At 38.8% G+C, this 14,671-nt stretch overlaps 1 protein-coding gene across 1 annotated transcript in view; it reads left to right on the top strand.

Annotated features, from left to right (window-relative positions):
• Nucleotides 1-122: 122 nt before the first annotated feature.
• The window catches only part of LOC104470993 (cadherin-8-like), a gene marked incomplete at its 3' end in the record, with an annotated part of 95,888 nt that continues 81,339 nt past the window's right edge, over nucleotides 123-14,671 (top strand). Inside the window, exon 1 of the mRNA XM_010086146.1 lies at nucleotides 123-451. The remainder of the gene's footprint in view (nucleotides 452-14,671) is intronic.

A 14,671-nucleotide genomic window follows, 5' to 3' on the forward strand; every position in this document is an offset into this window, starting at 1 on the left:
GGAGGGGGGGAACCGCCACCCAAAACTGCTTACATGAATTTCCAAGCGCTAGACCTGCCTCCGAGATCAGCCCAATAAGAGCTGTCAGGGGAGGCTCCCAGCTCACTTTTCCACATCACTTCACAGTTACATTTGGCAGGCAGGCACGTTGGAGCGCTCAGACCCGGAATTAGCGGATTTATTTGGAATATCCCTGCTTTCCTGGAGACGTGCTGCTGCCGCTGGCTTGTGCGAAGGGAGAAATTAATAACTGCACTTTAGCATGCAGGCACAGAAACCCGAGAGGCTAAGTAACCAGCGTCTCCTCCAGCATCGGCAGCCTCAGAAAGCATGACAAGAAGATCTGGAGAATCCTGCCTGTTCGCAGGGACTGGCTAATGGTTTTTACCTCGCCCTTTCAATCCGTGCGTGAAGTGGCTGTCAGCAAGCAGTTTCCTTGGTCCTTGAAGGAGTGAGTATTAATTTTATTATTATTTATGTCTCGCTGGCAGAGGGCTGTCTCTCTGTGGATCTCTTTTTGACTTAGTGTCTGTCTGTGTTGTTGCAAGGTGCACTGTGCGAGTGCCTTCGCGTCAATGGGTATGGTGTTAGGCAGCCCTGTAGTGGCTCATTAAGTCAGATGTTTTGAAATTCCTGATAATGCAAATGTCATGGGCATGCCGGTTAGGATTTTTTTTTATTCCCTGGGAGGAGGAGTGGTGGTGGTGTGGTTGTTTCTTCTCCAGTTTTGTTTTTTGACATGTTGGTTTGGGTTGTTTTTTTTTTTCCTCCTTCCCTTCTTTCCCCACCCTTTAAAGGATCAGGAGGACTTTGGACCACAGAGGGTTGGTTCTAAGGCTGGAGAACTCATGGCTTCTTGTTTTCGTATTTAGTACAATAAATCTCCGGGCTATTTCACTGTGTTGAATAGATGCAGGGCTGCATTCATGCATTGAAATAGATTGCAGTTTTCGTGCTGAGAATAAAAATCACCCACCAGCCAGATATGTAAATGAGGGAGGAGGAGGCTGGAAGGACCATGGGGGTGGGGGGGAATCCCCCTGATTTATCACCACCTTCCTTCCCCCCAAAGCTTTGCACCCCTTAGATTAAAAAAAAAAAAAAAAAAAAAAAAATGGTGTGATAGCTCCTTTTCCTACTTTCAGAACAGAGAGCATCTCAGATAATACTGCTCTCCCCCTTAGAAGAAGAGATGGGAATGAATCTTTAACTATAACTAGCCAGGAGTCATCCCTGTCCCACAAGTTGTTTTCCTTCCCTTTCTTTGGTTGACTAAACAGATAATGCACCCAGATGAAACTTCAGAGAGGGAGAAAGCCCCTAGCTCCAGTCACTCGTTCGTTGCATCACTACCAAGGCTCCCAGAGAAGATATGCAAGGAGTCTGTCGACCCCTGAAGCTGGCTGTTCCACTAAACGCTTCATCTTCTCTTTGAGGAAGGCAGAGGAGTAACATGCCATTACATTCTGCTTGGCTACTATATCTGCTGGGTAGCAGCATCCCAATGAGGAGCCCCGAGCTGTCAGACAGCATCCCTGCTAGACAGTATCAGACCTGTGTACGGTGCTTGGCTGGGGAGCCTGGGAGGCACTGCAAAGCTTCAGCACGGAAAGCCTATGGCAGTTTCTATGTGGATATTATAGAAAAGATTGATTCAAATCCTTATTTAGACACTGCCTACCGCCATGAAGGTGACACCACTTAACATAGGCAGGAATTCCTTTGTGGTTCATTGCTGTTCAGTTGTGTCTTGAATCTGTCTCAATTCAAACAGTTTGCGTTTAGTACCAGACTAAATAGAGTGGAATCAATCCAACCTGGCACATAACGGCATTACACAAGCCTGCTCGTATTGCCAACAGGTATCAAACTCTATACCCTCGCTTCTCCCTCCCTCTTCCACTCTTTTAGACCAGCACAAACATACACACTCTGTTTCATGCACGATTGTCTTTCTTTCCTCTGAAAGTAGGAATAAATACTCATAGAACTTTCTTAAAGCTGACACTTCTAAACAGTGAAGTTGATTGCATAAACGGCTCGCCACTTGTGTCTCTGGGTATCACAGCCAGATGTTTTTTGGGGGGTGCTGATCGTAAGAAATCAAACAATGTTAACTGTTTATTGTTTCAAATCGACTGTGTTAGTGCTTAGTAGAAGGGAAGCTAACAGCTGGTCACTTCAGTTTCGATTAAAGAATAGAGCTGATAACTACCAAAGCCGTAGATGAAGAATCCTCTTAACTTCACGCATCCTCTTTTGGAAATTCTTCAAGAGTTTTCCTGCAATAAGGATAAAGAAAAATACGTAGTACTTCAGTATGAATGCTATTCCTTCTCTGTGTTCAGTAGCAGACTGTTAAGAGCAAGAAGAGACGTTGCAATAGGCTTCTCAGTAAATATAAGTAAATAATAAATACATTCAGAAGACTGGAAAATTACACTAATGTACGTTTTATCTGTCTTAAAATGATAAAGCAGCTAGAAGAAGTTAGTATTTAGCATGTCTGTGAAATTATCAAATTTCACACCCATAAAATGTGATAACATCCAAACCCAAAAGCTCTCTGTGGTGTCACCTCCCAGCCTCACTGTATGAACGTTTGCAACAGAAAAACCCTAGGAAGGGAAGTGATTATTACATGACATTCTAGTCTAAGGTTTTCATCCCTTCAGCCTTATTGTTCTACTTTTCTGCATACAGAATGAGCACAGCTTTCTGCTAGCTTCCTCCTAGGCTTGTTATTTATTAATTCTCCCTTCTTAAAAAAAAAAAAAAAAAAAAAACAAAACACCAAAAACCAACTTGCATTCTGGCTATAAAGAACTTTGATTGCCATTCCTAGTTGTAAGTTGAGGGCCTTTGGTGTCCTCAGAGATTGAAGTATTTTGTGAAAGTTAGTTCTTCAGATATACAGGTGAGCAATTTGTTAACTGAGCAGGCTGCTAGCCAAGAAACTAACTTTGGACATTTTCTTCAATATTTAAAACTCAATAAGTATGTGTGCCCGCTTGACAAATGCAGCTGGTTTTAGTATGAAGTGTCCCTGCATAGGACATCCACTCCTTTTACACCTTTCATTTAATTTACAAAAAAAAAAAAAAAATCTCCATGAGATGAAGTAAAATCCTCCTTAGATAGAGTCTCTCAGTGCTTTTTTGGTATACTTTAGTCATTCCCATCAGCTCCTGCTACCGAAGGCCAAAACAGAGTATTAAAGGGGAAAGTGGTCCCACAATCAGATGTAAATTAACTTTCTTTGTCAGTTTTCATCTGCAGAATTTTTCGAACAATATTGCATCTTTACCTAATAAATTGACTGATCCCTGGACACTTTATTTGTATCACTGTTAATATATGCTGCACCATCTTCTCTAGAAAAAAAAATATACTTGTATTTCCTACTTAAGGATGTAAAACTGTTACAAGTAGGAACACACAGTCAGCCATGGATGTAGATTTAGGTCTATCATCCCTTGAAGTACTTCCTGGATTTTCTTTCTATTTCTTCTCACATTGTTGAAGATTTAATCTTTTAAAATCTTCATTTCAGAAGACCTAAGTGCCCTACAGACACTGGGAACTTCTTCAGCCACTTATTGAAATTAGGGACCTGGAACCCACCCACTTGACCTTTGATACCTACAGATAATTTCACTTCCAAAAAGTGGAGAGACCTTCAAGGGGAAAAAATACTGACCTCTACATTTATGAACAAGAAGGAGATGGGGACGTGTACTTGAAGCTCTTGGTGCTGCATATCTCTAAGTGATGATTTTGCGTGCTCTGTAACAGAAGGCAGCTGCTCATGCTAGATAGTATAAACTGATATTTTTATAGCATATCTGATAACCATAAGATTCTGTATCTTAACAGTATTCTTTTTCTAGTCTGTTTTCTAATTTTGATATCATTAAGACTTGAACTTTTGGATATTGTATTAATACTGACAGTTGTGTGCTTACAGTGTACACCATAGTTGTGTCATAAGAGTCTTTCAACTATGAGTTTAAAATAATAGAAACTAAATTCTGTCAGTGGGAGGGAAATGCTAAGGCATTTTGAGCTTGGAACATTTTAAGCATCATCGCTACCATAAGATAGCATCAATAGAATTAAATTAGATGATGGAAACGCAACATTTTTCTTAGTGTTGTTGCCATAGAAAAGGTGGCTCACTTCATAGCTTTCTGAACATAACTATTTGAGCAGTAGATAGAAATAGAACAAAATAAAGTCCGATTCAGTCTGAGATTTCAAGTGTGTGTATCATAGATTCACTTTTTTTTTTTTTTTCCCCTCTCAGATAGACTCCTTTGTTCTGGAGTCTGTTCAGCACGTTTCTTATTTTGTCAACCAAGTGAATAACACCAACACAGTGACATTTCAACTCTATTAATAAAATTTTGTTCCCAAATAACATTGGGTACTGGTGATATCTGAAGTGGTAAGTGCAAACTGTAAAATGAAAGATGACTTCTGAACCAGTTCAGTACCAAGACAGATTTTAAGGTATGTGACAGATAAGAGCCCTGATTTCTACCTGCCTTAGTCATGAGAGTAGCCTTTATCCATGAGTTGCAATGATAATACTCATAGAATTGATTTTCCAAGGTGTTGAGCATGACGTCTTGTGAAAATCACTTGAAATTGAGAGTGATCACCACCTTGGCTTGGATTCGAAATTAGTAAAGTCAACCAGTCCTAGATCTGATTAAGTGAAACCTTCTATGGGAAGTGTCCACTGTACCCTGCAGTGCCTGAGTCGGAGATGAGCTCAGAAAGGTGTTTCTCAGTGTGTCTTGCTTGGGTATTTGCAACTGGATATGGCAGTTCAAAACCTTACGAAAGCAGTCAGGCTTGGTAGTCACTAGTTCAGAGTTTCACCCTTCTAATTTCGTGTATGTTCAGTTGAAGAAGCTTACTCCTGGGAAGCGACACTCATCTGAATTTGAGGAACTTGGATCACCATTTAAACCCCTTTCCTTTGCAGTCACTGATTACCATAATCATGTACAAGTGTGTATTTATATTTTTATGGGGCTTTAATATATATCTATATAAATCATTATATCAAAGCCTCTGAATACTAGTGCAAAGGGACTGTATGCATTCAGAGGTAGTGCCATTCAGGAGCTGGGTTTTGCAATTGAGCAGTGCTGTAGATGTGAACCTCTCTTGTGGATTAAGTGTAACAGCTAGGATTGCCTTGTAAATAACAGATCATCAGAACTTGATTCTTAACATCCCTGAAGTTTGGACTGGGTTCTTTATTCTAATCTGTGGGCTTTTTTTTTTTTTTTTTTTTTGTGCATGTCCAAAAGTCAGATTAAAACAAATGAAAAGAAAAACACACCAAAACAAAAACCTCAACCTGGCAACTGCAAAAGAAATAAGTTTTATGGTGGAGGACCCTAATTATTTCCAAACAACTCATTTAAGTTGATGGTAAAACTGCCATCAAATTCAATGATGCAAAATTAAAGATCTCATTTCTAATTTGATACATTTCAGCAAAAAAAGATTTGAGTAGGTTTACTGTAGCTGTACTGTATGTAGTTGGAAAAGTCCAGTTACATTCACATTTTTCCTTTCTAAAGATTTTTTTAATATACATAGACATTTATACATATGGCTGCAAAGCTTATACACCTTTCACTAAATCATGATAACCAGTCATAGTTTTATTTTCTGTCAGAAAATTTGAGTTTTTCCTTAATTATGTTTTGTTTAATTTTGTAGAGAATACCTACTATCCTTTAAAGAAAACCAATGAAAATGAAAGCTCTGTTGTATATTAAAAATAGACTGAAAAGGAAGCACAGAAAGCAAGATATTTATGTCCACCATTAATATTTAAACGTTTTTCAGCAAGTACAGGATAAGCACATCCCAGCTGCTGAAACTCTTATGATAAACGATGCCCTAGGCAGAGCATGGTTAACACCTAATTCTCAGTCGCAGGCCAATCTGTTTGCCTTTTTATGAGCTCTCTTCATGTTGTGCATAACTTGCATTTTTTCCCCTCTCCTTTAAAAGTGATATAGGTCTTCAAATTATGTAATACACCCTCGTAAAAATGAGCATCGGTTTGAGAGATGAGGTTGGCATGAGCTGAAGCTATTAAATGTACATGTAATGCAGTTCTATTTTAGTCAAAGGAAAATCGCTTTAATCAGTGGACTGTAGAAAATAAAAATTACTCCAGCTCATTTCTTCCTCTTACCATAGAACGAAAGCAATGCAGATACAGCTGTTTTTGTCGTGTTTAAGTTTCTGGACCACTGTGGTTGTTCAAAAAGATTTTGACTTTCTTCCTTCTACGTTTTGAGCCTGTGTCATGGGCTTCGCAGCACAGCGGCATGAGGGGAACTGATGATTTGCCACATATCAGCAGAGTAACTGACTCTCTTAAACCTGAAAACAATATATTTTTTTTCTAAGTATAAGAGGTTGAATGGGAAGTTTTGCAAATACCTTTTGTTCTCTGGTAGATCTAAAATAGCTATATTGTCATTTTAATGTTTATTCTTTTGTTATTAGCTGTCATGAAAAAGAAAAAAAACCAGCAAAAATCCACAAAAATAACCCAAAACACCCAAACCTAAAATGTTGTAGATAGTTACTTCATTGCAGAGGAAATGCAATCAAACAAGTCACATTACTTCAGTTGCAAACTGTGGAGCACCTACTGCCTCTTCATCCTGTATCCGTACAATCTGTAGCATGGTTGGATTCATGACTGGAATTCCTGAGCACTGAACAATGCAAGTAATAATAAAGTAGAAAAAATAGTTTGGAAGTGCTAACAACGTACTCGGTAATTTTTATTTTTTTTTAAATGCGTTCTGGTTCTGTAAAATAGTGACCACTTCTGGAAAGACTGGCAGCTTTATACCAGAGCCTTGGCAACTTTAAAGTTGGCCCATGTTGATTTTATTATCAAAGAGTAACAAAAATATTCACAATAAGTAATTCTATTGATTCCAATAGAAGTTAAACAGTAAGGATGACATCCCAGGACCAGGATACTCTTTTGTATGTGTGATGTTGTTGGTTGGTTGGTTTTCTTTTAAAAAGGGGATTTTCTGAAAATAAATACTTGCCAAAAAGTATAAAAAAAGATTTAAGTAGTCACTAACATAAACCAGACTTTGTAGATATGATAAAGTATCATGTTAAGCAATCCCAGAATAATGGATAATTTGTTACAGTATATTACTTTGATTAGAGAAGATATATTTCATTGTGATGTACATATCATTTTCTCTTTATCCTAAAGCATTAATCAAGTTGTGTAATGACCTATATCCTGTAGCAGCCTCATCTCTACTTCAGAACACCAGTCATGGTGTTTTCTAGTTAAAGAAGAGGAGTCAGGAAACTAAAGAAGAGGAATTTATCTTAGAAAAGCTTTTCTGACCCTCCCTTCCCTCTGCCTCTGAAACAAACCCCTAAAACTGAAGTAACCTGCTTTTGCTAATGATAATCTTATAGATTAATATTTATTGGGGAATTTATTAAAGGTCTAAGTACTGAAGAAACTGTTATATTTCTTTACCTACCTGTGTATTTCTACGTCTATATTTCTTCAGTGGAAGTGTATGGATTCCATCAACTATACGCCTGATGCAAAGACTGACGAACACTGTGCTTAAAACAGTCCCTTAGCATTGGACACAAGCTTAAGAACTTCCTTAATAACGTAAAGAACTGTTCACATGTCTTTAACTGTGAAGAGTAGCAATGCATGACTAAGCTTAAAAAAAACTAAAGTGGCATATCTTTGCACACTGGGTTACTCTGTGTGTGTGTGTATAGGACAGAACATCTAAGACCAAAAGAAAGAGAGAGGTAGTGTCTGTTACCGTTGTTGCTGAAATAAGTAGTTCTTTAGATAATTGTCTTTGATTCTCCAAGCAGCCATATGTAAATTGCTACATGTAATATATAAAAATAAAACAGGGCAATTAATCTGTACTTGCAGTGGCAGAATCCTCTCCTGCACATCTCTGACAGGACAAAGTATGCTTCAAGTTTGTTACCCTGACGCTGTAGCAGAGTTAGCATAACATTTCCCATCTCATTTTCCTTCCTTTGAAATTCCAGGTGCTTGGCCAAAGGAAAGGACGTGTGGATAATGCTTTTCTATGTTACAGTTAACTCCAGGTGACATAACAGTCCCCTAAAATCACTGTTAGTGAAATTTAGAGCAGCTACAAAGTATAATTATGATTTGGGGCCATGCCTAGAACATGCGTGGCCCAGAATCTGACTGCTGCCTTGCTGCTGTTTTCAGCCCCTCTGCTGTGCGGTGATGTGTGCTGCTCGTGGGCACGATCACTGGGAGTTCCCCTCCTGATGGAGACGGTTCTCAGAACAGCACATCTGACAGCAGCCTGGCTGCACCTGAGCCGTTGGGAGAGTTTTCCATCCCTAAAATCTGCCAGCATCAGTGAACGGAGCCACATCACTGCCATGGTTCTATACTAGGAGTCCATCAGAGTTTTATTTAAATAGTTTTACTGCCTCTAATTGCTTCTTGTCTTCTCTTTTCCGGAAGTTATCCTCCACTCTGTTGTGTTGATTCAACTATTTGACTGCTCTCTAAAGCATATAGTCAAACTTTATATGCTCTTTGGCAGCACAGTTGTTTTCGAACTTTTTGTTGTTGTCCTGTGGTTTATGGGCTCTTCAGTTGTGCCAATGCAACTGCTTGTGCAGCCACGCTGTAAGCTGGATCAGTGCAATGATCTGGGTGACAAACTTGAAGGAAAAGACTGATTGAAACAGAGGTTTGTTGCAATTTTTTTTGAACCTCACATTTCACTGATGTGGCTTACAGTGTTGCCTTGCAAATAGCACAACTATAGGGGTAGTAACCTGCAGTGAAGAAAGGAATGGGAATGGTGAAGAATTGCTGGAAACGTGGAGCTAGCATGGTGGGGGGTTTGGGGCAAGAACCTCTGAAACCGAGATTGGTCATAGTGGAAGAATAGCATGAGCAATGGCCTAACCCAGCTCTGTCAAAATGATTTGGTTTGAAAAACACCTGACTATTAAAAGCATTTAAGTTAACAAGATCATCTTGACAGAACTGGGTTAGGGAATGACTACACACGCAGTTATGCTGGCAGATAAGAGGCAGTAGAGTCTGGCCAGGGCATGCGAGTGGCACTTTGCAGTGGGCACTGTAAGCATGATCTTAGCTACTGCCACAGTAACGTGTCTGACTACATTCTCAGTCCCTCTTCGTCTTGCAGTAAGGTGGAGAATTGCTTTTTAATTTTATTTTTTTGGGGATACATGAGTAATCTTTACACAAACAAGTAATCCACTGAAGATTAGAAGAATAGTAGTTATTTATGGCAAGAAGTATTCATTCCTTGGCAGAGGAAACATGAGAATGCTGCCTTATCCAAGGTAATCTGAAATCGAGTTCAGGTACAGTGTAATGGATATGTACTGGAAACGGGATGAGTATGTAGCAAAGTTACACAGGCAAGGATGACATGATTATTTGTTGGTTATGGTGTCTTGATAGTTCTATTCTGATGGACTTTGGTTTTGTTCTGCTTTAACAGCAAATTATAATCCTTACCACTGTTCTGAGTAAGAATTATTCCTACAATTAAGACTGCAGTACTAAGGCTTTATATTTCTACTGTTGAAAACTTCAGGCTCTATTGGGCTGCCAAAATAGGATCAGTGAAGGAAAGATAATTGTTCCCACGGTGGGAAGGCTTTGCATCATGTTGCTGCTATTGACGGAAGAAGATCCTGTCTGAATCCTTCAGAAATGAGACTAGGAAGTGTAAGTGGTAGCGTAGCCAATACCTGCAGTAGTAAAAGCAAACCTGAAGAGTTTTAAGGAACAGGAAGAACAGTGTGAAGCCAAAAAAAAACCCCCAAAAGATACAATAGCTACTGTGGGGACGGAAAACGGGAAGGAGAGAAATGGCCAGAGGTTAAAAAAATTAAAATTGAACAATAGCAAGGAATTTCCTTGGACGTTAACAAAGGAAACATTAAAAGGTACTAAATACTTGTACCTGCATACAGGCTGTCAAAATGGATCCCAGGTTTGCAGACCTAGAGGCAGGGGAAATACAATACCTGATCACGAGCTGTGGGAAACCTGTGACAGTGTAAAGAGAAACTCATTGGTGCTTAATGAATTTCAGATAAAGGAAGTCATAAGATGTAAATTTTTGTCAAGGACAGCTGATTAATCTTCTTATTTTATTCTCCTAACCTATATTAAAAATATTACCCACAGCTCTGTTTTGCAGCAATAAGGATCCTTATTTCTGGCAGAAGTTAAATTAAATTAATTCTTCTGGACGTGAAAGGCCATGTGGGTCAGATAGAATTTTGAGACTCCAAAGGAACCATGAAAAAATGCACAGGCTATCTGCCTGCTGTCACACAGCACTAGCTGGAACTCTCTAGGTGATCAGTAAATGAACGCCTGTCATCAGTTAGTCGAGGATGCTTCTATTGTAATGCGGATTTGCTTATATTGAATTAGTATCACAGGTAGAGATTATGCAGAAAGATATCTAAAACTTTTTTACTAGAACTCCATTGCCCTTATGTATCATTTACCTCCTCATGTTGTGGCAGTTTGGTATCAGTCTTTTGAATGCATGCTGGAAGGGGTCATTTTATGTATGAATATAAAAGATCCTGAAAATTCTACCAAAAAAACGTGCTTTAGGCAAAGACCACCAACTTTTGTCTGGCATGTCTAGTGTAACTTATTTAAATAAACTAGTCCTTCAAGGTTTGTTTTTTTTTTTTTTTAACCACAGTAACAGTTGTTTGAGAATAGAAAAAATCCACCTGAATGAGGTAGTGAGGTCAAAGGGCTTAGCTGTTGCATATCATCACTACGAATAGTAAGGTAAATGCAGAATGAAGTAAAGAAAAAACTTAGTTGCAATTCTTAAGACAACCCTCTGTATCTCTTATGTGAAGAAACATTACAGTGGCTCTAAAATGTTGTAAACTAAGATCATGGTGTAAATCAATGCCCTAGCATTGTAATAAAGTGGTTTACTTGACCTGATAGATATTCTGTGGTTTGAAACAACAAAAAAAAATTGATTTTTTTAAAGCTTTTTATGATCTTTCTTTGCTTCTTTTTCAATAAGAAATTTATATATTAAACTACTTTTATTAACTTTATTAATCTTTTTAACAAATCTGCTGCATTCCAGTGTTCACCTTTTAAAGCTACAAGATGATTCTAAAATAATTGTAATGAAATTAGTTACATCAGAGATGCTAGCCATTGGAAAGCTTTCCACCACTCATATACCAAATGAGAGTTACCAGTTAATGTATCTTCTATAACTATCTGCTGTCATACCTGGCTTCAACTTTATGTGGGCTATTAACTCGTTTTAGTTACAAAAAGAGATTGCAATGTATATTACACTAATTTCTGAAGCTGATATGCTAGTTATGTTCTAGTGTTAGGTTATAAATATCTACTTCATTGTAATAGCTTTTTGTGTTGTCCTTGTATAAAACTTATGCACCCCGTGGCCTGGAGCTGTGCAAGTAGTGCTCCAAGGTGCATGCCCCTTTTAATAATGTTCTATATCAGCACGTACAGCAAGCAGAAAACAAACCACTCAGCTTTATCTGTGTTTCTCTGCAGGTTGTGCATGGAGAACCAGATTTAGGAACACAGTCTTATGTTTTTGAAACATAAGACAAGTTACTTGACTCTCTGCTACCTGACATAATGTATAAATTCTTTATATTTTAAATATTGCTTTTCACCTCTCGGGGATGAATGAAGAACTAAAGCTGGTTTGGAGTTGTATCTATTGTTGCATATATCATAGACTATACAAGGAAACCACTTGGAAGAACAGCAGCCATTTGAATATGTGGAAGTTCAAAGCAAAAATTATGCTTTTATCCACACCAACAAAATCTTTGAGAGTGAAAATATACTCTTCAAGGTTCGTGTGCTTGTCCTCTTTTGGTTGCTTAGCAAAAGGTAGTTCTGGCTTCACTGGAATAATTTTGCTGTCGTTCCATACTCACCACTTCTTTAGACCCTGCCATAATATAAGGGAAAAATGCTACAGTGCCTCACCTGCTAGTCTTCCCCGGCTGACGGATTGCCTGTTGCATGTGGCTTTTTAATATCACTGCAGTAGCCTGATCCAGTAGCCATATCAGTTTCTCTTACACGTCTATTCCAGAGTATTATAATTTAACTACCATGCCTTTCTTCATTTTCATATTAGCACCATCAGATTTCTTTTCTTTACCCTGTGCTGCCTAACACTTGCCTAACTTTCCTGTCGGTACTTGAGAATCTCGCAGTTCTGCGCTCACAGAGCTTGCATAACTGCACTCTGCACCAGGCTGTTTTACTGAGTTAGCTTTGACGACATGGTTTGTGCATTACTGATGTGTTGGTGTGGTTTTGACTCTTGTTTGCCTTAAGGTATTGCTGAATAGGGAGCTAGTGTGAGGACAGTCCAGCCAGTGAATCTAATGCATTAGTGCTGGTGGATAGGACCTATATTTGATTGGAGTAAGTGAAGAGTAACAGGCAGGAAGTCTGGGGGAGGAACTGAGGAGGAATGCACTGAAATGAACTTGGTGCTTGCCAAGGACTCAGAGTGGCAGTCTGAAAACCAAATATCCTGTTCTTTTTTCAAACAAAAATGTTCCTGTGAGCCTCATATTTTTTTATCTCATTTATTTCATCTCTTTTAAAAGGCGGCCTGTGTAGATTAATTAGGAATTGTTTTCAAAAAGCTGTTTGAATATGAAAAGAAGTGATTTATTATTATTTGGTCCTGTGAGCAAAAAAGAACTATACCAATTTGTACTGGAAGAATAAGAAAGTCAGTCATGGTCCACTTGGGTTCTTTTTAAGGCATTCTTGGACAAAGGTGTAAGGTTCTGTTTCTCTGGGTCAAAAAATCACTTGGTATGTAAACACTCAAAACTTGCAGCTACAGAAAAGGACTCTCAAGTTGGGTTTTCATTTTATGGCCCCAGTTATGACTTTAAACCTGGATATTATTTGACAATGATATCTATTACTCTGATTTACAGTGGTTCTATTTCTCCTGTGTTTCGTTTCTTGCTCTGTTGAAGGAATCAGAAAACTCTCTCCCCTGGCAGACACACGCACCCACTAGTGCACTCACATATGCGAAAGGATGCCATACAAACAAACTTCACCGCTTTTAGTGAAACTTTGGCTGTTTCTCTCTTTTGATAGCTTCTAGCACCAAACACGCCCCAGGAAATCTAGCTTTTTAACATGTGCCAGAAAGCAGCAGTGGTAACCTCCAGCGAATTCCCTAGGCCAAAGAGGGTTTTCAGACGTGACTTGACAGACCCTTCCCTTCAAGCAATTAGACTGTTTGCTCCTCATGCTTTTCCCTTTTCTGGGATTGAGAGAATGCCAAGAGATTGAAGTCCTCTCTTGTTTCCCTCACATTTTTCCCAAAATTTCAGTGCAAGAGCACATTGTATTCTCTGATTTATTTCCTTCCATCTCGGTTGGCAATGAAGCCTAAACGATGTTTCTAAGCCACACAGTTACTTCTGTAATGGGTGTTCACCTCATTCTTGATGCATTCTCAAAGCACTGCACTATTAGCTTGCCATTCTTCCATGCTACTTGAGACATGGAGTTTTAGTTGGATAACAGCTCTTCTCCCCTTTTAACAAGACAAGTTTCTCACAGTTTCAGATTTTCATGCAACAGATTTCACAGTTGCTTTGGCAATTACTGAAGTTTAAAGAAAAATTACTTTTTACATTCTTTGCTTTTAAAACAACAGCTGAGTTTTACTGGTGTTATTCATGTTTTCAGATATTTTCTTCCGTGAGTGTGTACGAACCTAAAAAAAACACAAACCCACCCATGCCCAAAAGAAAAAAACCCAACCCCCCAAGACTTTCATAGACATGCAACACTAGGAACTTGTTTTAAAGTGGAAAAAAACCAACCTAAGTGTAAAAAATGTAAGCTTAGGAGTAGACATTTCTGCCTATCTCACATAAAGTGGTTTCTCATGAGATTGCTTGGATGTGAATCAGTCAATGAAAATGTATCAGGAATCTTTTTACAAACCTCCAGCCTCATTAGACTGGCTGTAATGCAGCCCTTCTCCCTGAACCACGTCCCATCTGTCTTTCTAAGTGATCCATGGCTGCATTTCAGGTTTTGCCAATCACTGTGGCATTAGCAAGCCATGCCATGTTAACTTGTTCGTTTGGAGGAATATTTACACTGAGATGAAATCTGATGTGGACTTCTAATACATGAAAGGGTGGGTGGGGAAAGAAAGACAAGTGTCCATCAAGGAAAATGTCTTTGAAATAAAATCTGACCGTGTTTCTTCTGGAAATGGGAGACACGGAGAGTCTTGTACTGCAGATGTGCATAAATGAGCTTAGGTTCCGGTAGTGATCTAGTTTGGGGATCATTGATTTCACAGTGGACTTACAAGTCCTGTTCCTCGACTGTGAGCTGTGTGCTGCAGCAGCTGGGTGATTACTAAAATGGGAAGGTACAGCTGGAGTCTTGTACGCTTACTAGAAGTAATTTTTTTTATTCTTGTGAAGGAAAGGAGAATAAGTCTGTATGCAAGAATATTTTTTTTCTAAATTTATTATTTGA

This window comes from Pterocles gutturalis, unplaced genomic scaffold, assembly GCF_000699245.1.
Source record: "Pterocles gutturalis isolate BGI_N339 unplaced genomic scaffold, ASM69924v1 scaffold49550, whole genome shotgun sequence".
Lineage (NCBI taxonomy): Eukaryota > Metazoa > Chordata > Aves > Pterocliformes > Pteroclidae > Pterocles > Pterocles gutturalis.